Genomic DNA, 25,060 nt, shown 5'->3' with positions numbered 1-25,060 from the left:
AAAAAATTCTTAAAGCATATATCTTTATTACAATAATTGTAAAAATAAATACATGAACTAACAAATTTAACGGAAGCAACAGTAAAAAAAAAATACATAAAAGGGAGAATTTTATATACCAGTGGTAAAAACGGTTAAAAAAAGTGTGGAAAATGTGTGCTGAGGATAGATGAGTGACTAGTGTGTGTGTGTGTGTGTTAGCCTTACACAAGTGCATGACTTAAGAAATCGTAATGACACGATTGCAAATAAACCATACCCCCGGCCGGGATTGAACCCGCGGTCAGAGAGTCTCAAAACTCCAGCCCGTCGCGTTAGCCACTAGACCAGCTAGCCACAATAAGATTCATCCAACTAGGTATATTTCTACACCATAGGAAGGTTAGCACAGGCACCTCTGTGACCACAAATGCAAGTTTTTACAGACGAATCTCCAGCTAGCGTGGCCGTGACGAACTCTAGCTCAAGTCCCTTCACTGCCGTTTTCACTGCTGGAGTTTTGAGACTCTATGACCGCGGGTTCAATCCCGGCCGGGGGTATGGTTTATTTGCAATCGTGTCATTACGATTTCTTGAGTCATGTTGACGGCAGTGAAGGGACTTGAGCTAGAGTTCGTCACGGCCACGCTAGCTGGAGATTCGTCTGTAAAAACTTGCATTTGTGGTCACAGAGGTGCCTGTGCTAACCTTCCTATGGTGTAGAAATATACCTAGTTGGATGAATCTTATTGTGGCTAGCTGGTCTAGTGGCTAACGCGACGGTCTGGAGTTTTGAGACTCTATGACCGCGGGTTCAATCCCGGCCGGGGGTATGGTTTACACAAGTGCACTTATGAAGAGAGTGGTGGATTATGTACACAGACAAATAGCTGTGACTGATGTAGTGGTAGTAGCTAATGGAGATTCACAGTGTTCCGGCAGCTTGCAATGACCAACGTAATCGGGTCACAGGACTGCAGAAAAGCTCTGGCTCCTTGACAAAATTATCAGACGAGGCAGCCAAGCAGACAGGCGACACGTATGAAGTGAACCCTGGGTGACATCTATTAACATGTGCCGTAGTCTACGGTTCCCCTTGTTCCTTACGACTACTAGAAGACTAGGTCAGTCTCATGGAATATAAAAAGCCACCTGTGAGTGTCTATCTGGTTACGGCGATAACCAGAAAGGCACTCATAGGTAAAGTTTAGAGAAATAGATGAAAGCCAATATGAAGACAAACCTGAAATCACTGCAGGAATCCGAGTAGATTAGCTATTTACACAGCTGGGAGAAAAAAATAAATGATAGAAGCAGGTCTTATCACTCAACTCACTAGATCACTTCTAACCAACTAGAGCAATTTCTGCCAGTGTCGTTAATCAGCAGTAATATCCAATAGCCATCCCAGGGACAGATGTAATATGTCAAACATCTCCTAGACTACTCACCATAAAAAAAAAAAAAAAAAAAAAAACAATGAATTTATTCCTCAAGGAGGTATATTGCTCGTCAGCTGAAATGTGAAGATTCCTGCTGACGCGAATCTCAGTAAATTCAGCGTTAAGACCTTTCCCTGACTCACTGGTCTCCTGACCCTCTGTTACCCATAAGTTTTATTTCCTGTCCCTTTCATATAAAATAAAAACAATATTTGTTGAAATTTTCTTTAGTGGAAAGACTGGAGAGAAATGATAAAAATAATCCATATAAATACGAATTTATATTATATTTGTCCTCTGTCAGTGTTCCAGCCCTAAGTAATTTCTCATTGACAAATCCAATAATGGAATTTATTTTGTCGGATTACAATTAATTTATATTTATTTTAATTACTGGATAATCCATCGTCACTTACATGGAGCGTCGACAATGAAAGTTAGAGATGATCTGCAAACACACTGTTTACAGTATTATGATTACCTCTATCATTAATACAAACACCACTTTAATTACTTTTTAATTGTCCAGCAACACAGAGACTCGCATTTGTTATGAAATATTGTCCCTTGATGTTGCGGCCTTGATGCTGCTGCTGCCAGTGATGCTACTGACTTGATTCTGCTGCTTTGATGCTGCTACCTTGACACAGCTGCCTTGATTCTGCTACGCTGATGCTGTTGCCTTGATGCTGCTGCCTTGATTCTGTAGATGCTAACAAGAACATAAAGTGGGACCAAATAAATCAAGTCCTAAACGATATAAGCTGGGAAGACAGACTAAGCAATACAGACCCCAACTTTTGCCTAGAACAGATTAACTCGGTGGCACTCGATGTATGCTCAAGGCTTATTCCTTTAAGAAAAAGGAGGAGTAGATGTAAAATAGAAAGAGACAGGCGCTCCCTTTACAGGCGACGGAAAAGAATAACAGAGCGGCTAAAAGAGGCCAATATATCTGAAATGCGTAGGGAGTCACTGGTCAGAGAAATAGCAAGCATCGAACTTAAGCTAAAGGAATCTCATAGGAGTCAGGAATCGTGGAAAGAACTAAAAGCCATAAATGAAATCGAAAGAAACCCAAAGTATTTCTTTTCTTATGCCAAATCAAAGTCGAGAACAACATCCAGTATTGGGCCCCTACTTAAACAAGATGGGTCCTACACAGATGACAGCAAGGAAATGAGTGAGCTACTCAAGTCCCAATATGGCTCGGTTTTTTAGCAAGCAGCTAACCAGACTGAGAGTCGAAGATCAAAAGGAATTTTTTATGAGAGAGCCACAGAATTTGGTTAACACAAGCCTATCTGATATTATCCTGACTCAAATGACTTCGAACAGGCGATAAATGACATGCCTATGCACTCTGCCCCAGGCCCAGACTCATGGAACTCCGTGTTCATCAAGAACTGCAAGAAGCCCCTATCACGAGCTTTTACCATCCTATGGAGAGGGAGCATGGACACGGGAGTCGTCCCACAGTTACTAAAAACAACAGACATAGCCCCACTCCACAATGGGGGCAGTAAAGCAATAGCACTAACATCCCATATCATAAAAATCTTTGAAAGGGTCCTAAGAAGCAAGATCGCCACCCATCTAGATACCCATCAATTACACAACCCAGGGCAACATGGGTTTAGAGCAGGTCGCTCCTGTCTCAGCTACTGAATCACTACGACAAGGTCCTAGATGCACTAGCAGGCAAAAAGAATGCAGATGTAATATATACAGACTTTGCCAAAGCCTTCGACAAGTGTGACCATGGCGTAACAGCGCACAAAATGCGTGCTAAAGGAATAACAGGAAAAGTTGGTAGATGGATCTATAATTTCCTCACAAACAGAACACAAAGAGTAGTAGTCAACAGAGTAAAGTCTGAGGCAGCTACGGTGAAAAGCTCTGTTCCGCAAGGCACAGTACTAGCTCCCATCTTGTTTCTCATCCTCATATCTGACATAGACAAGGATGTCAGCCACAGCACCGTGTCTTCCTTTGCAGATGACACCCGAATCTGCATGACAGTGTCTTCCATTGCAGACACTGCAAGGCTCCAGGCGGACATCAACCAAATCTTTCAATGGGCTGCAGAAAACAATATGAAGTTCAACGATGAGAAATTTCATTTACTCCGATATGGTAAACATGAGGAAATTAAATCTTCATTAGAGTACAAAACAAATTCCTTCCACAAAATAGAGCGAAAAATCAACGTCAAAGACCTGGGAGTGATCATGTCGGAGGATCTCACCTTCAAGGACCATAACATTGTATTAATCGCAGCTGCTAGAAAAATGACAGGATGGATAATGAGAACCTTCAAAACTAGGGAGGCCAAGCCCATGATGACACTCTCCAGGTCGCTTGTTCTATCTAGGCTGGAATATTGCTGCACACTAACAGCACCTTTCAAGGCAGGTGAAATTGCTGACCTAGAAAATGTACAGAGAACCTTCACGGCGCACATAACGGAGATAAAACACCTCAGTTACTGGGAGCGCTTGAGGTTCCTGAACCTGTATTCCCTGGAACGCAGACGGGAGAGATACATGATTATATACACCTGGAAAATCCTAGAGGGACTAGTACCGAACTTGCACACGAAAATCGCTCACAACGAAAGCAAAAGACTCGGCAGACGATGCAACATCCCCCCAATGAAAAGCAGGGGTGTCACTAGCACGTTAAGAGACAATACAATAAGTGTCAGGGGCCCGAGACTGTTCAACTGCCTCCCAGCATACATAAGGGGGATTACCAATAGACCCCTGGCTGTCTTCAAGCAGGCAATGGACAAGCACCTAAAGTCGGTACCTGACCAGCCGGGCTGTGGCTCGTACGTTGGATTGCGTGCAGCCAGCAGTAACAGCCTGGTTGATCAGGCTCTGATCCACCAAGTGGCCTGGTCACAGACCGGGCCGCGGGGGCGTTGACCCCCGGAACTCTCTCCAGGTAAACTCCAGGTAAGTGAAGAATTCCCAAATATTAAGATCCCAAGAGGTTGCAGTGTCAGACATCATCTGCCTACACTATATAAGCCACTTCTTCGCACATACGCTGTATTCCTTTCAAGATTGATGGACTGATCACATCGACTCAAGTCTGAGGGACTGATTACCTCAAACTCCTCCTGTTCTTCACGATTCTCCTTTGTATGGACTGATGTAGTCACTGTGTGGCGAAACGTTTCCCCATTTAATATACCCAAGCGTTGCACAAGTATCTATTTTATCAACTTGTCGGTTCTCTGAACCATTCATCTACAAGCACTAGACGTGTTGAAGTCTCACAGTATTTTAGGACTGGTCGACGATCAGGTTACTCATAGGGATGAAGTGAGCAGCTCAATATGCTTGGATCAGAACTCCATCACCACCATGAAATGAATGAAATATGTAAAAAAAAAAAAAACTCAAAAAGATTTGGTGGTCATGATGTAACTAGTTAATGGTAAAAGCCTGACCGAAATGTGGTGTGCTTATACACCAGCTTCGTAAGTCTTTTGTTTTCTTATTATTTTTGCTATTCCTTGATAATGTGAGAAATCTTGAAAGTGCTTGGAATTTTACTAGTTTTTTCACTGTGGTTATATTGCTGTTACTTGGTTAGCATAAAAAATGTTTGACAAATATTTCTGATTTGTGGATTTGAGAAGGTCTGTCTCAGTGTTCCTCCTCTGTTATGTTCTTGTCTAATATTAGCAGCAGAAACTACGTGATGGCAGAGTTTACTGTTATCAGGAGGATTCTCGCTAAGACTTCAGAGATGGTGAAGCTGCCTTTTTGTGTTAGAAACAGCGATTAATACTGTTTCAAGGCATTTGCGTCTGCAGAAACTGCGTTCTTTGATCACTAGTTGGGCGTCCCTGAATTTCAAGAGATGATTGGCGGAATATCGGTGTTGTATGCAGGTGTTATTCAAGTTATCGATCCTACATGCATTAATGTGTTTGTTGAGGCGTGTTTCGAGGTTTCTTGCTGTTTGACCTACATATATCCTATCGCAGCCTCCACATGGTATAATGTAAACCCTTGCCTTGACTGGTTCGTGGTGTTTCGATTTTGTTCTGGTTAGATCATTATTGAAGTGGTGGATGTGATAGCGACTCTAGTGTTAGTTTGTGCTAGTACTTTAGAAACGTTCAATGCAATCTGGATGTTGGGAAGAATTATAACTTCGTCTTTGCATCTTTACTGCTTCTGCTGACTCTTCTATAATCGACTGAAGAAGCCTGCTGTATAGGCGAAACGTTTCGGAATAAAGATACCTAACTTTTTCACCCGTGTTTTAACTTATCATCCAAATAATTACTCAGTATTCATGGCTCATACTTACTTACCTACCCACCTGCCTATTATCTAGTTCACAGCCAGCTTAAGGACGGACTCCACAAACTCAAAATAACTTTATTGTGTACCATACATTTGGAGGAAACCTGGTGGCCACAGTGTAGGTGCTTACAGTGCATCCCCTTTTAGCAAAACTTCCTGGATGTCATGTTCTTGAGGTGTCTTCTAAACATAAAGAGGAGGAACACCTCAGCAGGCCTTCTGGTCCATACTAGGTAGGTTCTACTCACACCCAAACCCGCTAACAAAAATGCTTGTCCAACCCATTGTCAATGTTACCCAAGGTATAAGTTTTGATAACTATAAACTCGTGTGTAAGTCCCACTCAAATCCAACCACTCTGACTTGTGTATGTATCTAACCTAAATTTGAAGCTACCCAAGGTTTTAGCTTCAATAACCCTACTAGGAAGACTGTTCCACTCATCAACTACTCTATTTCCAAACCAATTCTTTCCTATATCCTTTCTAAATTTAAACTTATTCAATTTGGACCCCTCAGGAAGGTTCCTTGATGTTGGTGAGGGGCTCTTGATTTAGGGAATTGGATCTGTGCTCCATTTCCCCGAATTAAGCCTGAATGCCTTCCACATCCCTCCCCCCCAGGTGCTGTATAATCCTAAGGGTTTAGCGCTTCCCTTGATTATAATAATAATAATAATCCAATTTGAATCCATTATTTCGAGCTCTTTCTTGAGTGGATATCCTCAGGGCCTTATTGATATCTCCATTGTTTATGCCAGTCTTCCACTTATACACTTAAAAGAGAATGTAGTCTAGGAGATTATAGTCTCTTTTCTTACGGAAGATTTCTCATGCAATGGATTAATTTTGTCATCTTTGAATGTTTTTTTTAAAGAATTTATATCCATTCTGTAATATGGTGACCAGAACTTAGCTACATAATCTGAGGCTTTACTAATAATGCGTAGACATTACTAATGCATGTTTGTATGTACTAATGTACTAGTTTCATGTGCTGTATTTAATTTCAGCTCTTTTTAAACACGCATTTGTGAAGTTTGTCACTCTATTACAAATCTTCACTCTTCCAGTTATTCCACTTATTCACCTCACTTGACTGTCTTTTGTTTCCTAGACGAACATTTGTGTCACTGTTCACTGACACTCTCATGCACTGTCACCACCGCGACGATCAAATTACCACCCTGATGACACCAGACACTCAGAGACTCCTATATGCTGTAGTGCCGCCACTCTCTAGTGTCTATGTGTGTGTACTCACCTATTTGTGGTTGCAGGGGTCGAGTCTTAGCTCCTGGCCCCGCCTCTTCACTGGTTGCTACTGGGTCCTCTCTCTCCCTGCTCCATGAGCTTTATCAAACCTCGTCTTAAAACTATGTATGGTTCCCGCCTCCATTACGTCACTTTCTAGGCTATTCCACTGCCTGACAACTCTATGACCGAAGGAATACTTCCTAACATCCCTTTGACTCATCTGAGTCTTCAACTTCCAATTGTGACCTCTTGTTTCTGTGTCCCCTCCCTGGAACATCATGTCTTTGTCCACCTTGTCTATTCCGCGCAGTATTTTATATGTCGTTATCATGTCTCCCCTGACTCTCCTGTCTTCCAGTGTCGTCAGGCCGATTTCCCTTAACCTTTCTTCATAAGACATTCCCCTTACCTCTGGAACTAACCTTGTCGCAAACCTTTGCATTTTCTCTAATTTTTTGACGTGCTTGATCAAGTGCGGGTTCAAGACAGGTGCTGCATATTCCAGTATGGGCCTGACATACACGGTGTACAGTGTCTTGAACGACTCCTTACTAAGGTATCGGAACGCTGTTCTCAGGTTTGCCAGGCGCCCATATGCTTCAGCAATTATCTGGTTGATGTGTGCTTCCGGAGAATACTCGGTGTTATACTCACCCCAAGATCTTTCTCCTTGAGCGAGGTTTGCAGTCTTTGGCCACCTAGCCTATACTCCGTCTGCGGTCTTCTGTGCCCTTCCCCGATCTTCATGACTTTGCATTTGGCGGGGTTAAATTCGAGAAGACAGTTGCTGGACCAGGTGTCCAGTCTGTCCAGGTCTCTTTGAAGTCCTGCCTGATTCTCATCTGATTTAATTCTCCTCATTAACTTCACATCATCTGCGAACAGGGACACTTCTGAGTCTGACCCTTCCATCATGTCGTTCACATATACCAAAAATAGCACTGGTCCTAGGACCGACCCCTGTGGGACCCCGCTCGTCACAGGTGACCACTGTGATACATCATGACTCGTTGTTGCCTCCCTGTCAGGTATTCTCTGATCCACTGCAGTGCCCTTCCTGTTATATGCGCCTGATCCTCTAGCTTCTGCACTAATCTCTTGTGAGGAACTGTGTCAAAGGCCTTCCTGCAGTCCAAGAAGATGCAATGTACTCACCTAATTGTACTCACCTAATTGTGGTTGCAGGGGTCGAGACTCAGCTCCTGGCCCCGCCTCTTCACTGATCGCTACTGGATCCTCTCTCTCTCTGCTTCCTGAGCTTTGTCATACCTCTTCTTAAAACTATGTATGGTTCCTGCCTCCACTACTTCACTTGCTAGGCTATTCCACTTCCTGACAACTCTATGACTGAAGAAATACTTCCTAACGTCCCTGTGACTCGTCTGAGTCTTCAGCTTCCAGTTGTGACCCCTTGTCCCTGTGTCCCCTCTCTGGAACATCCTATCTCTGTCCACCTTGTCTATTCCCCGCAGTATCTTGTATGTCGTTATCATGTCTCCCCTGACCCTTCTGTCCTCTAGTGTCGTCAGTCCGATTTCCCTTAACCTTTCCTCGTACGACATTCCCTTGAGCTCTGGGACTAGCCTTGTTGCAAACCTTTGTACTTTCTCTAACTTCTTGACGTGCTTGACCAGGTGTGGGTTCCAGACTGGTGCTGCATACTCCAGTATGGGCCTAACATACACAGTGTACAGTGTCTTGAACGATTCCTTATTAAGGTATCGGAACGCTATTCTCAGGTTTGCCAGGCGCCCGTATGCTGCAGCGGTTATTTGGTTGATGTGTGCCTCCGGTGATGTGCTCAGTGTTATGGTCACCCCAAGATCTTTCTCCCTGAGTGAGGTCTGTAGTCTTTGTCCACCTAGCCTATACTCTGTCTGCAGTCTTCTTTGCCCCTCCCCAATCTTCATGACTTTGCATTTGGCTGGATTGAATTCGAGAAGCCAGTTACTGGACCACATGTCCATCCTCTTCAGGTCTCTTTGCAGTCCTGCCTCATCCTCGTCCGATTTAATTCTTCTCATCAACTTCACGTCATCTGCGAACAGGGACACTTCAGAGTCTATTCCTTCCATCATGTCGTTCACATATATCAAAAATAGCACTGGTCCTAGAACTGACCCCTGTGGGACCCCGCTCGTAACAGGCGCCCACTCTGATACCTCTTCACGTACCATGACTCGTTGCTGCCTCCCTGTCAGGTATTCCCTTATCCATTGCAGTGCCCTTCCTTTTACGTGTGCCTGATCCTCCAGCTTCTGCACTAATCTCTTGTGGGGAACTGTGTCAAAGGCCTTCCTGCAGTCTAGGAAAACGCAATCTACCCAACCCTCTCTCTCGTGTCTTACTTCTGTTACCTTGTCATAAAACTCCAGGAGGTTTGTGATACAAGATTTGCCTTCCATGAACCCATGCTGGTTTTCATTTATAATCTTGTTCCTTTCCAGGTGTTCGACCACTCTCCTCCTGATAATCTTCTCCATGACTTTGCACACAATACATGTCAGAGACACAGGTCTGTAGTTTAGTGCCTCGTTTCTGTTTCCTTTCTTAAATATGGGGACTACATTAGCTGTCTTCCATTTCTCAGGTAGTTGCCCAGTTTCAAGGGATGTGTTGAAGATTGTGGTTAGAGGCACACATAGCATCTCTGCTCCTTCTCTAAGGACCCATGGGGAGATGTTGTCCGGTCCCATCGCCTTTGAGGTGTCAAGGTCACTTAAGAGCTTCTTCACCTCCTCCTCAGTTGTTCGTATGTCATCCAACACTTGTTGGTATATTCCCTCTTGATGTTCCCTTCTGTGCTGTCTTCCCACAGCCCTTCCTGTCTCTACTGTAAAAACTTCCTTAAATCTCCTGTTCAGCTCCTCACATACCTCCTGATCATTTCTTGTGAGTTCTCCACCTTCTGTCCTTAATCTGATCACCTGGTCTTTGACTGTTGTCTTCCTCCTGATGTGGCTATACAACAGTTTCGGGTCAGTCTTGATTCTCGATGCTATGTCATTTTCATACTGTCGCTGGGCCTCCCTCCTTACCTGTGCGTACTCATTCCTGGCTCTGCGACTGATCTCCCTATTTTCGTGTGTTCTCTGCCTTCTGTACTTTTTCCATTCTCTATTGCACTTTGTTTTTGCCTCCTTACACCGTCGGGTAAACCAGGGGCTTGTTCTGGTCTTCCCGTTGTTACTGTTGCCCTTGGGAATGAACCTTTCCACTGCCTCCTTGCATTTTGTTGCTACATATTCCATCATTTCATTTACTGGCTTTCCTGCCAGTTCTCTGTCCCACTGGACCTCCCGCAGAAAGTTCTTCAACCCTATGTAGTCCCCTCTTTTATAGTCAGGCTTTTTCCATTCTACTCCTGTTATTCTCTCCACTTGCAGCTCTACTATGTATTCAAAGCACAGAACCACGTGGTCGCTAGCTCCTAGGGGACTCTCATACTTGATGTCCTCAATGTCTGAGCTGCCCAGGGTGAACACAAGGTCCAATCTTGCTGGTTCATCCTCCCCTCTCACTCTGGTAGTGTCCTTAACATGTTGGTGCATGAGATTTTCCAGCACCACGTCCAACATCCTGGCTCTCCATGTTTCGGGACCCCCATGTGGCTCCAGGTTTTCCCAGTCAATCTCCCCGTGGTTGAAATCCCCCATAACCAGCAACTTTGCTCTGCTGGAGTGTGTGTGTGTGTGTGTGTGTGTGTGTATGTGTGTGTGTATGTGTGTGTGTGTGTGTGTGTGTGTGTGTGTGTGTGTGTGTGTGTGTGTGTGTGTGTGTGTGTGTGTGTTTAAGCGAAGAATTCATAGTATGTGTGTAAGAACACAATTCTCATTTGGGAAGTGTTGACATTTTTGTTTTACTAACGCGACACACCTCTCTTAATTCCAGTTGTTTACATCAGTATTCTATATGCATGACTGACATTCCTGGGCGTCTATAATAATGACGAAAGGTTTATATGAAGACATCCAGGCAGAATATCAGTGAATAATCCAGATAGGTAACTAACCCGACAGACAGCAACTAGCTAAAATGTCATCTAGCTATTAAGAAAGTCTGTCAGCAGCCTTGAATCCCGACCACATTAACTCAAGTTTTCAGCCAGTATTCGATATTACATTACGACTCGGCCGGAGGGATGGCGAGACAGTGTCGGGTAAGAAAACATCTGCTGTGTCTGATTTTCGACGCTGCTGGAGTATTTTAATGAGGGATATTCAGTGTATCGAACTCGAAATTAGAGAAGCAGAGGATTCGTTAGTGTGAACTTTTAAACGAGGGGATTTTCTTGTGTAGCATCCGACACCTTAGTTGATAAAATATTCGGCAAAGATTCTCAAGAGGACGTCGGTTTGACGGCTGCGAGACGAGACGTATTGGCACGGCTTCTTAAAACTATGTATTGATTCTCTCTCTGTTATTTTACTGTGTAGGTTCATTCCCTTGACCATCAAAGACTAAAAAAGTATTTCTTAGCATTCTTGTGACCAATCTGTGTTTTTAACTTCCAGTGTGTCAGAGTTTTGCCTCTCAAACAGACTGTTCCGTTCACCCTGTTAATTCCTTTCAGTAATTTGTACGTCGTTTCCATGTCACTTTGTTCTTCTGTTCTCTTATGTCATCTGGCTTAACTCCTTTAACCTCTTCATATTACTCATAACTCTTAGATGAACAATGAGTCGTATTGTAAACCTTTACATTTATCCAGCTTCTTGACATGCTTTATATGTGGGTTCGATACTGGTGCTTTTTCTTGCACAATTGGCTTGACATATGCGCATATAGTGTCGTGAATGACTCTTTTTGTTAAGGTTCCTGAAACATAACATTAGATTTGCTTGTTTTGGGTTTGCTGAGATCATTTTGTTGATGTGTGCCTTAAATAATATGCTGTAAACTATGTTCACCCCATTTTTCTCCGATTTCAGGAAAGTTTGCAGCCTCTCCCTTCCCAAACCTGTACTCTGTTTCTGGTCGTCTTTGCCTTTCCCCTGATTTTCTTGACTGTATTTGTTGGGGCTAAGTTCTGATAACCTCTTGTCAGACCAAACCTGCAACTTGTCTACAACCATTTGTTGTTTTTGCAGGTCTCTTCCTGTTTGTATTCTCATTACTTTCACATCTTCTGCAAAGATAAATGAGTCTAACTTGATTTCTTCTGTCAAGTTGATGATCACAAGAAACTGGACTGGTCCCAATACTCAGCCTTGTGGAACCCCACTCATCACACTTTCCCATTTGAACTCCTCATCCAGAACAATAACTCGTCGTTTTCTTCCTGTTATTGGGTCCATTGATTCACTCGAGTACCTTCCGTCTTATTTTTGCCTGCTCTGTTAGTTTTTGTACCTATCTCTTTTGTTGTATTGTATCAAGCTCCTTACACTCCACTTAGCCATCTCTCTCTCTTGTTTCACTTTTGTTACCTTGACATTCTTTTCTCTAACAGATTTGTAAGACAGCGTCTACCATATATCAAATGATTCAGGATATTTTTATGAATCCGTTACTTTAAACGTGATAAACTACTCTTCTCCTGATATTATTTTCCATTATTACAGTTCATGCTATGTCTGTGATAATAACTTATAGTCTAATGATTCTGTCCTTTTTCTTAAATATCGGCATTCATCTGCTGTTTTTTTGCATGTCTGGTAGATGCCAGATTTATAACTGATTTGCTTTTAGCTATTGGTTTACGTAGTTCTGATCTTTCTCTCAGACCCCCTGGAGACATGTCTGCTCTGATAGCTTCTGGGTATCTTGCTCACTCTTCACTTGTTGTGTGTATTTACTTCAATATTCATTGGAAAATTATTCTTCCTTGACTGTGGTAATGTGCCTGTTTCCTCTGTGGATATCTCCTTAGTTTTTTTATTTCCTGGCTGATTTTCTTGTCCTTCCCTCTTCATGTGGCTGCAAAATTGTTTAAGTTCAGATCTGACTTTATGTTATATGTCATTCTCATACTGCCTTTCAGCCCCACGTTTCCAGTCCCCCTCAATCTATTTATTTCCTTATGGTTAAATTCTCCCTTTTGATCAGTAGATTTGCATTGCTTGTAATGGCCCTTCTGGCCACTTCTGATATTGCATCCACCATCACTCCATTCTTGTCACCATATGCATGCCTTAATTTCCTGCTATTTAGTAGTAAATTTTATGTCACTTATTACCACCTTGGATGTTCTACTTCTGAAAGAAGCCACTGTGTAGTTCTTTGACTTCTGTCTGTTTATTCATTTCATCTCCTCAGAACTCCGCTGTTTTTTTAATTAACAATGCCACTCCTCCACCTCCTTTGTTTTCTCTGCCGTTTCTCATAATTTGATATTCTGCTGGGAATATCGCTTTTGTTATCACCTTTGAGAGGTTTATCTCCATCATTGTTTAGATGTCTGGGGATGACTCCACTTTCCTTCTATAGTAGAATCCTGTATTAACAAACTGTGTATCCAGCTGATTCATGAAAGTCTGAAGAGATTAGACGTCTACAACTGTCATTACAAGACTGTTCCATTGCCCCTTGTTTCTGCTTAAAAAGCTCTTCCCCCACACTCACTTTTACTCTCATACAACATTAATATCTTACTGTTTCGTATAATTTTAACACAATACACTTCAAAAGGATCCTCGATTTCCAGTATTTGGAACAAATATATCATAAATATGAGCGACTACCTCGAGGCTTTCTTTTTCTGAATAAACTATTTGGCCAATTTAAAACTATTCAAATTGTTTGGTTATCAATGATGGTATGAAATTAGTTACTCTTCTACCATCTACACTTTTGTCTACTGAACAAATTCAAAATGTGGTATAAAGAAAGCATTGTTTTTAAGCTAATATTGTTTCGGTAAATCTGTGCTAGAAGTTTGTTAGTACGAAATAAAACATCCTGGCAGCCTTACCACTTGCAACAAGACATTGCTTACTATATTTCAGATCATTCCAAGAGAAAGAGAGAGACAGAGAGAAAGAAAGAGAGAGAGAGAGAGAGAGAGAGAGAGAGAGAGAGAGAGAGAGAGAGAGAGAGAGAGAGAGAGAGAGAGAGAGAGAGAGAGAGAGAGAGAGAGAGAGAGAGAGAGAGAGAGAGAGAGAGAGAGAGAGAGGGGAGAGAGAGAGAGCGAGAGAGAGCGAGGAGAGCGAGAGAGGGAGAGAGAGAGACAGAGAGAGAGAGAGAGAGACAGGGGGGAGAGAGAGAGAGAGGGAGAGAATCATCTCCTCTAGGGACGAAGGTATGTTATCTCCATCTTCTCTTAGAGAGGCTGCTAATTGATAGGAAGTAGTTAGCATTTCCCAATTATCCTCAACTTCTGTTCCTGTGAAGGAAGATATTATCACAATTGGACTGATTTCCCCTGTGGGTTCTGGATACAAAGGGTTCATCCCCTTTAGGTTCTGCTGTTGGCAGCAACACCTCAGCTCCTGTTCCAGTATTACTGTCTTCCTTTCTAACATTCATTCATTCAATGGATAGAGGGTCGTTATCTTGATCGTCCCTTAAATCAGTTGCTATGTCAAAGGGATTAGTCTTTGTTAATAGTATTTCAACCTCTGTTTATAATCTATTTCTTCTAGGGACAAAGTTACGCTCCATATTATCCCTTAGACTGGCTACTAATATCACCTTATACTCACCTACTTTTGTCACCACAATACTGGCCACATTAATATTACTTGTTTACGCGTATACAAAGATCTCTGTTGGTCCGTCTCATGGTAACAGCTGTCCAGGAACCGTCTTCTCCTTACCACTGTTTTCTTTTACAAGTCAGTCCTTTTAAAAATATAACTTTTTTTTTTGTTTGATGGTGACAGCAACATCCCACTCTGGGTTCTACTAATGGTTACTCTTCATTATGTACAAAGAGCTGGACTGACTCTCTGCTAGTTTCTATCGCTCAACAGTCTTCAGCTATTGGCTAAAATAACATTCCCACTCTCTTTCGTCAGTAATGTTTGATGAGGTATCATTTATTTACCGATTCTCACTTTTTACTCTATTTTTTCAGGTTGAATCTACAGAGGAAACTCGCGAGCCTCATTCCTTGTCACTTGCAGCAATCGCTCGTGGCACAGTTGATTTGGTTCTCAGTTCATACACTGAGGGACCTGGAATTGCTCTCCGGTACAGTGAAACGATAGGCCTCTCACAAAGCTGATTTCTGTTTCCCCAATCAATTCCTTGAAATATTTCGTGTGTTGTTATAATGTCTAGCCTGATTTTTCGAACCTTAAATTTTAGCAGAATCTCTTCCTTTAGCTTCACCCCATCACCTTAGCTCTGGAAATATCCAAGGTACATTCCTCTTTACTGCCTTCAGTTTCATGCAGTGATTGCTGAAGGCCACTGATTGTTTTGCCAAACGAGCATTGGCACAACATTTCGAAATATTTTACATGCTACATTAATACCAATTTACTTTAGGAGCATCAAAATCACCAACTAATATCATCCCTTACTGCAAATTAAGTTAATTTCTTCATATGGAAGACAATATACTATGTTAAGAAAAATATTTCTATTCCCAATGACTCGGAATTCCACATAAACAGAGTCGTACATCAGTGTGTCATTTTTTTTTTCGGTCGCATGGAGTTCATCAGGGACATGTAGGGTCGCTTCACCCCCTTTATTGTGAGTATAAGCTTAATGCTACTGTTTCCTGTCAAGGTTACTTTTCTTGTCACATCGTTGTTAGAATTACACAACGATTCAATCGCAGTGACAATGTCTGGACTTTCTAATGATAAGTAAGGAGGTAATTCGTGTACTGTGTAGAAACCCTCACACCTGTTTTTTCTCTGGTCTGGTCAACAGTTTCTATTCCTGTTTACCTGACTGCTTGTGTCAGCGTGTCCGCCGCTACTCTCCCTTCCTCAACCAGTTCTTCCCTTCCATCCATACCCTCTCTGCAACAATCCGTCATTCTTGCAATACGCCACACAACATTGCATTACCTACATCGTTCAGATGAGGACCATCTCGCTTAAAGTAACTTCTGTCAAAACAAAAATTTTTACAATCTTCTATATAATCGAAAGCAACGTCCTTATTACACATAACTTTAAGTATTTTATTAAGCCCAATGGCCCTGCTGGGGATTAATATTTCCACGTTATACTTGTGGGATGTATTATTAATTGAAGTGGAAAAGGACGGAGATAAACTTGTTAATAAGTAAGTTTTTTCAGGTATACTCAAATACAGTTACATAGATTATCATACATAGCAGCATATGTGTAGAGAACCTGGGATAACCCAGAGAGTTAGACATAGTGACTTATTTCCATTGGCAACGTTTCGCTCAACAAAAGCTTCATCAGTTAGAGAAAAACAATAGAATATATATGTAGTAACATGGAGTCCAGCTGTCAATACGCAAGGTGCGGGAAACGATTAATGTCAACAGACAGTTGCGCCCTGACGGCCTAAAATCAGTTGAACCAAAACTCTGGATATTAAAGTCCCCTCCCGGTGGCCTGGTGGCTAAAGCTCCTGCTTCACACACGGAGGGCCCGGGTTCGATTCCCGGAGGGTGGAAACATTTGGACACGTTTCTTTACACCTGTTGTCCTGTTCACCTAGCAGCAAATAGGTACCTGGGTGTTAGTCGACTGGTGTGGGCGCATCCTGGGGACAAGATTAAGGACCCCAATGGAAATAAGTTAGACAGTCCTCGATGACGCACTGACTTTCTTGGGTTATCCTGGGTGGCTAACCCTCCGGGGATAAAAATCCGAACGAAATCTTATCTTATCTTATCTAGAGTAAATTCTCAACAACGGAGTTTGTCTGTATTGTCTTGATAAAATATTAGCCATCATTCCACTTCATAAAGTGGACGTAATTAATCCTGTGAATAACAGAGGATTCACTAACATTATAGGGCAGTCGTATTTATATTCAATAACAGGTGTGTGTTCTTTTCTATCCATCTACGCCCCTCAGTTTGAAAGTCCTTTCTCTATCCACTTAATATAAAAGTGCTAGAGAATATTTTTCTTCGGAAAATGACGCTACAGACGCTAAATCTGATGCTATACTTACAGAAATAAGCAAAAGCAAATTTGGCGGTCGTACACAACTTCGCACAACAGACTTCGACTTCGCACAGTTTGGGGTCTAGACTCACGAAACCACGGAACGGGTGAGGATTAAACCCCTAAGATTTAAACCGACTCGTCATAGGTTTAAACTCTTCCCGTTCAGTGGTTTAATTTGAGGTCTATTTTTGGTCTATTTCTTTGCTCAAACCAGCCTAATTCATAAATATTTCGTAGGTATGCTTATTATACCATAAAATGATTGCAAGAAACCGCTCATTAAACTAATTAAACTAATCTATAAAGTGTCCGGAAGACGGTAATTTAAAGAATTTTATACCATTTCCAACAAATTCAAATTTAATACAAATTACAAAAACACTGTAGTCATTCCACCCACAAAATATTCTTTTCGTCTGTTAAATGATCACGTCTTCAGGTGTTTACTATACAACTCTTGTTTTCCGTTTTTAATCTTTAAAAGAATTGAATTTTTTTTCTGTTTCCTGGCGACCGTCTCCGCCATTTTATGTCAATTATCTCATCTTTACTAGCATGTTTGTTGTTCTATTTACTAGCATGTCTGGTCTATTTACTAGGATGTCTGGTCTATTTACTAGGATGTCTGGTCTATTTACTAGGATGTCTGTTGTTCTGTTTACTAGCATGTCTGTTCTATTTACTAGGATGTCTGGTCTATTTACTAGGATGTCTGGTCTATTTACTAGGATGTCTGTTGTTCTGTTTACTAGCATGTCTGTTCTATTTACTAGCATGTCTTTTTTTCTATTTACTAGCATGTCTGTTGTTCCTTTTACTAGTAAGTCTGTTGTTCTATTTATTAGCATGGAAAAGTCAATAAAACCACGACGACTACCCTTAAAAACCGCCCCAAAGTCGCAGCAAATTTGAGGTCTCTATTAATTATGCATACTAGCACTAGTACGTGAGGGACACTGATTGCTATGACTTATTACTACGTCATAAAGGACTGAAGACCAAGCTGTCTATAAGGGTAGTTGTGGTATGCGCTGAGTATGTTGCAGTGTTTTTGTCGTTCATCATACACCCACATTTTGCATTCCCTCTATACCAGCCAAACTGGCAGTTAGGTCGCAGTAGCTGCAGAGGGGCCCCGGCTACTCTTATTCACTGTCAGGTCTATATGTCAACCAATTGGGTGAGAGCTTCCTCCCAGCCGAATTGATGTTGTTTCCACACCAGGCTGGGGGCACACCAGGCTGGGGGCACACCAGGCTGGGGGCACACCAGGCTGGGGGCACACCAGACTCTCACTGAAGACTAGTCGAGTACACACACACTGGTCTATCTTGGATGATGTGAAAAGCCAATCGCGGTGAGCGAACCCACTTTGTTCTATTGAACTACGTATATTTTGTAAATATTGTTGAAGAGAATATATAGGTACTCAAAAACTATACTGTGGTGTTTGTCTTTATTTGCTTGTGGATTGATATGGGCAGTTCCAACAGGTCTTTTTTCGTGTACCTTTGTAATAGCAGGGCTAATAGTAGCGGCTAATCTCAAATTGCACTTAGAGAAAACAGTGGATAGCTCATGACCCGCATTCTGATTAGAAGGATGACAAATCCTTCCAAAAAATCGTTAAACTTGGGCTGTTGATGATGGAAGGTATTTTTTACCATTTAAATGGAAGAAATATTCAGCCCATAGCGTTTCATTATAATATTATTACAAACATAGGGAACCGCTAAACCGATAAGGAATATAGAATATCTTAAGAATAAACTTAAGGTTTGATTCTATGATGGGATGTCTAAGAAAAAGTGAGTAAATATATTTTTTGAAGAAAAGGGAGGAAAAGCTATAATTGCCAAGTAATAAAAGTCAAATAAGATTTTTTTTTTAAACATAATGATGGAAACCAAAAATAAAATGAATTAGTCTAAGCTAAAATTAACGCAAATAAATGCTGTAATGATCACATGGAGGAGCATCTATAATGCTGTAATGTTCGACTGGAGGAGCATCTATAATGCTGTAATGTTCGGCTGGAGGAGCATCTATAATGCTGTAATGTTCGGCTGGAGGAACATCTATAATGCTGTAATGTTCGTCTGGAGGAGCATCTATAATGCTGTAATGTTCGGCTGGAGGAGCATCTATAATGCTGTAATGTTCGGCTGGAGGAGCATCTATAATGCTGTAATGTTCGGCTGGAGGAGCATCTATAATGCTGTAATGTTCGGCTGGAGGAGCATCTATAATGCTGTAATGTTCGGCTGGAGGAGCATCTATAATGCTGTAATGTTCGGCTGGAGGAACATCTATAATGCTGTAATGATCATCTAGAGGAGCATCTATAATGCTGTAGACGAGTCTGGTGATGCTTCACCCCTGGTAGACGAGTCTGGGGGTGCTTCACCCCTGGTAGACGAGTCTGGTGATGCTTCACCCCTGGTAGACGAGTCTATAATGCTGTAGACGAGTCTGGTGATGCTTCACCCCTGGTAGACGAGTCTGGTGGTACTTCACCCCTGGTAGACGAGTCTGGTGATGCTTCACCCCTGGTAGACGAGTCTGGTGATGCTTCACCCCTGGTAGACGAGTCTGGTGATGCTTCACCCCTGGTAGACGAGTCAGGTGACGCTTCACCCCTGGTAGACGAGTCTGGTGATCCTTCACCCCTGGTAGACGAGTCTGGTGATGCCTCACCCCTGGTAGACGAGTCTGGTGGTGCTTCACCCCTGGTAGACGAGTCTGGTGGTGCTTCACCCCTGATAGACGAGTCAGATGATGCTTCACCCCTGGTAGACGAGTCTGGTGATGCTTCAACCCCTGGTAGACGAGTCTGGTGGTGCTTCACCCATGGTAGATGAGTCTGGTGATGCTTCAACCCCTGGTAGACGAGTCTGGTGGTGCTTCACCCCTGGTAGATGATTCTGGTGATGCTTCAACCCCTGGTAGACGAGTCTGGTGGTGCTTCAACCTCCGGTAGACGAGTCTGGTGGTGCTTCACCCCTGGTAGATGAGTCTGGTGATGCTTCAACCCCTGTGAGACGAGTCTGGTGATGCTTCAACCCCTGGTAGACGAGTCTGGTGGTGCTTCACCCCTGGGAGACGAGTCTGGTGATGCTTCACCCCTGGTAGACGAGTCTGGTGATGCTTCACCCCTGGTAGACGAGTCTGGTGGTGCTTCACCCCTGGTAGATGAGTCTGGTGATGCTTCAACCCCTGGTAGACGAGTCTGGTGGTGCTTCACCCCTGGTAGATGAGTCTGGTGATGCTTCAACCCCTGGTAGACGAGTCTGGTGATGCTTCAACCCTGGTAGACGAGTCTGGTGATGCTTCACCCGTGGTAGACGAGTCTGGAGATTCTTCACCCCTGGTAGACGAGTCTGGCGATTCTTCACCCCTGGTAGACGAGTCTGGTGATGCTTCACCCCTGGTAGACGAGTCTGGAGATGCTTCACCCCTGGTAGACAAGTCAGATGCTTCACCCCTGGTAGACTCAAGTGATGCTTCACCCCTGGTAGACGAGTCTGGTGATGCTTCACCCCTGGTAGACGAGTCTGGTGATGCTTCACCCCTGGTAGACGAGTCAAGGTGATGCTTCACCCTTGGTAGACGAGTCTGGTGATGCTTCACCCCTGGTAGACGAGTCAAGTGATGCATCACCCCTGGTAGACGAGTCTGGTGATGCTTCACCCCTGGTAGACGAGTCTGGTGATGCTTCACCCTGGTAGACGAGTCAAGTGATGCTTCACCCCTGGTAGACGAGTCTGGTGATGCTTCACCCCTTGTAGACGAGTCAAGTGATGCTTCACCCCTTGTAGACGAGTCTGGTGATGCTTCACCCCTGGTAGACGAGTCTGGTGATGCTTCACCCCTGGTAGACGAGTCAGGTGATGCTTCACCCCTGGTAGACGAGTCAGGTGATGCTTCACCCATGGTAGACGAGTCTTGTGATGCTTCACCCCTGGTAGACGAGTCTGGTGATGCTTCACCCCTGGTAGACGAGTCTGGTGATGCTTCACCCCTGGTAGACGAGTCTGGTGTTGCATCACCCCTGGTAGACGAGTCTGGTGATGCTTCACACCTGGTAGACGAGTCAGGTGATGCTTCACCCCTGGTAGACGAGTCAGGTAATGCTTCACCCCTGGTAGACGAGTCAGGTGATGCTTCACCCCTGGTAGACGAGTCTGGTGATGCTTCACCCCTGGTAGACGAGTCAGGTGATGCTTCACCCCTGGTAGACGAGTCAGGTAATGCTTCACCCCTGGTAGACGAGTCAGGTGATGCTTCACCCCTGGTAGACGAGTCTGGTGATGCTTCACCCCTGGTAGACGAGTCTGGTGATGCTTCACCCCTGGTAGACGAGTCAGGTGATGCTTCACCCCTGGTAGACGAGTCTGGTGATGCTTCACCCCTGGTAGACGAGTCAGGTGATGTTTCACCCCTGGTAGACGAGTCTGGTGGTGCTTCACCCCTGGTAGACGAGTCTGGTGATGCTTCACCCCTGGTAGACGAGTCTGGTGATGCTTCACCCCTGGTAGACGAGTCTGGTGATGCTTCACCCCTGGTAGACGAGTCTGGTGATGCTTCACCCCTGGTAGACGAGTCTGGTGGTGCTTCACCCCTGGTAGACGAGTCTGGTGATGCTTCACCCCTGGTAGACGAGTCTGGTGGTGCTTCACCCATGGTAGATGAGTCTGGTGATGCTTCAACCCCTGGTAGACGAGTCTGGTGGTGCTTCACCCCTGGTAGATGAGTCTGGTGATGCTTCAACCCCTGGTAGACGAGTCTGGTGGTGCTTCAACCCTGGTAGACGAGTCTGGTGGTGCTTCACCCCTGGTAGATGAGTCTGGTGATGCTTCAACCCCTGGGAGACGAGTCTGGTGATGCTTCAACCCCTGGTAGACGAGTCTGGTGGTGCTTCACCCCTGGGAGACGAGTCTGGTGATGCTTCACCCCTGGTAGACGAGTCTGGTGATGCTTCACCCCTGGTAGACGAGTCTGGTGGTGCTTCACCCCTGGTAGATGAGTCTGGTGATGCTTCAACCCCTGGTAGACGAGTCTGGTGGTGCTTCACCCCTGGTAGATGAGTCTGGTGATGCTTCAACCCCTGGTAGACGAGTCTGGTGATGCTTCAACCCTGGTAGACGAGTCTGGTGATGCTTCAACCCTGGTAGACGAGTCTGGCGATACTTCACCCCTGGTAGACGAGTCTGGTGATGCTTCACCCCTGGTAGACGAGTCTGGTGATGCTTCACCCCTGGTAGACAAGTCAAGTGATGCTTCACCCCTGGTAGATGAGTCTGGTGATGCTTCACCCCTGGTAGACGAGTCTGGTGATGCTTCACCCCTGGTAGACGAGTCAGGTGATGCTTCACCCTTGGTAGACGAGTCTGGTGATGCTTCACCCCTGGTAGACGAGTCTGGTGATGCTTCACCCCTGGTAGACGAGTCTGGTGATGCTTCACCCATGGTATGGTAGACGAGCCTGGCGAGTGGAGTGCTTCACCCTGGTAGACGAGTCTGGTGATGCTTCCCCCGTGGTAGACGAGTCTGGTGATGCTTCACCCCTGGTAGACGAGTCTGGTGATGCTTCACCCCTGGTAGACGAGTCTGGTGATGCTTCACCCCTGGTAGACGAGTCTGGTGGTGCTTCATCTTTGGTAGACGAGTCTGGTGATGCTTCACCCCTGGTAGACGAGTCTGGTGGTGCTTCAACCTCTTGGTAGACGAGTCTGGTGGTGCTTCACCCCTGGTAGAAGAGTCTGGTGATGCTTCACCCCTGGTACCCCTGGTAGACGAATCAAGTGAGTCTGGTGATGCTTCAACCCCTGGTAGACGAGTCTGGTGGTGCTTCACCCCTGGTAGACGAGTCCTTCACCCTGGTAGACGAGTCTGGTGATGCTTCAACCCCTGGTAGACGAGTCTGGTGTTGCTTCACCCCTGGTAGACGAGTCTGGTGATGCTTCACCCCTGGTAGACGAGTCTGGCTTCACCCCTGGTAGACGACTCAGGTGATGCTTCACCCCTGTAGACGAGTCTGGTGATGCTTCACCCCTGGTAGACGAGTCTGGTGATGCTTCACCCCTGGTAGACGAGTCTTGTGACTTCACCTCTTGTAGACGAGTCTGGTGATGCATCAACCCTGAGTCTTCACCCCTGGTGACGAGTGCTTCACCCCGAGTGGTAGACGAGTCTGGTTCACCCCTGGTATCTGCTTCACCCCTGGTAGACGAGTCTGGTGGTGCTTCAGGTAGACGAGTCTGGTGATGCTTCACCCCTGGTAGACGAGTCTGGTGATGCTTCACCCCTGGTGTAGACGAGTCTGATGTTTCACCCCTGATCTGGTGGCTTCACCCCTGGTAGACGAGTCTGGTGATGCTTCACCCCTGGTAGACGAGTCTGGTGATGCTTCACCCCTGGTAGACGAGTCCTTCACTGGTAGACGAGTCTGGTGATGCTTCACCCCTGGTAGACGAGTCAGGTGATGTTTCACCCCTGGTAGACGAGTCTGGTGGTGCTTCACCCCTGGTAGACGAGTCTGGTGATGCTTCACCCCTGGTAGACGAGTCTGGTGATGCTTCACCCCTGGTAGACGAGTCTGGTGATGCTTCACCCCTGGTAGACGAGTCTGGTGATGCTTCACCCCTGGTAGACGAGTCTGGTGATGCTTCACCCCTGGTAGACGAGTCTGGTGATGCTTCACCCCTGGTAGACGAGTCTGGTGATGCTTCACCCCTGGTAGACGAGTCAGGTGATGCTTCACCCCTGGTAGACGAGTCTGGTGTTGATTCACCCCTGGTAGTAGATTCTGGTGATGCTTCACCCCTGGTAGACGAGTCTGGTGATGCTTCACGCCTGGTAGACGAGTCAGGTGATGCTTCACCCCTGGTAGACGAGTCTGGTGGTGCTTCACCCCTGCTTCACCCCTGGTAGACGAGTCTGGTGATGCTTCACCCCTGTAGACGAGTACCCCTGGTAGACGAGTCTGGTGATGCTTCACCCCTGGTAGACGAGTCTCTGGTGATGCTTCACCCCTGGTAGACGAGTCTGGTGGTGCTTCACCCATGGTAGATGAGTCTGGTGATGCTTCAACCCCTGGTAGACGAGTCTTGTGGTGCTTCACCCCTGGTAGATGAGTCTGGTGATGCTTCAACCCCTGGTAGACGAGTCTGGTGATGCTTCAACGCCTGGTAGACGAGTCTGGTGGCTTCACCCCTGATGGGAGACGAGTCTGGTGATGCTTCAACCCCTGGTAGACGAGTCTGATGGTGCTTCACCCCTGGGAGACGAGTCTGGTGATGCTTCACCCCTGGTAGACGAGTCTGGTGATGCTTCAACCCCTGGTAGACGAGTCTGGTGGTGCTTCACCCCTGGTAGATGAGTCTTGTGATGCTTCAACCCCTGGTAGACGAGTCTGGTGATGCTTCAACCCCTGGTAGACGAGTCTGGTGATGCTTCACCCCTGGTAGACGAGTCTGGCGATACTTCACCCCTGGTAGACGAGTCTGGTGATGCTTCACCCCTGGTAGACGAGTCTGGTGATGCTTCACACCTGGTAGACAAGTCAAGTGATGCTTCACCCCTGGTAGACGAGTCTGGTGATGCTTCACCCCTGGTAGACGAGTCTGGTGATGCTTCACCCCTGGTAGACGAGTCAGGTGATGCTTCACCCTTGGTAGACGAGTCTGGTGATGCTTCACCCCTGGTAGACGAGTCTGGTGATGCTTCACCCTTGGTAGACGAGTCTGGTGATGCTTCAACCCTGGTAGACGAGTCAGGTGATGCTTCACCCCTGGTAGACGAGTCTGGTGATGCTTCACCCCTGGTAGACGAGTCTGGTGATGCTTCACCCCTGGTAGACGAGTCTGGTGATGCTTCAACCCTGGTAGACGAGTCAGGTGATGCTTCACCCCTGGTAGACGAGTCTGGTGATGCTTCACCCCTGGTAGACGAGTCAGGTGATGTTTCACCCCTGGTAGACGAGTCTGGTGGTGCTTCACCCC

Source organism: Cherax quadricarinatus, chromosome 25 (assembly GCF_038502225.1).
Source record: "Cherax quadricarinatus isolate ZL_2023a chromosome 25, ASM3850222v1, whole genome shotgun sequence".
Lineage (NCBI taxonomy): Eukaryota > Metazoa > Arthropoda > Malacostraca > Decapoda > Parastacidae > Cherax > Cherax quadricarinatus.
The sequence above is the reverse complement of the archived record's forward strand: the minus strand, read 5'-3'. Positions refer to the sequence as shown.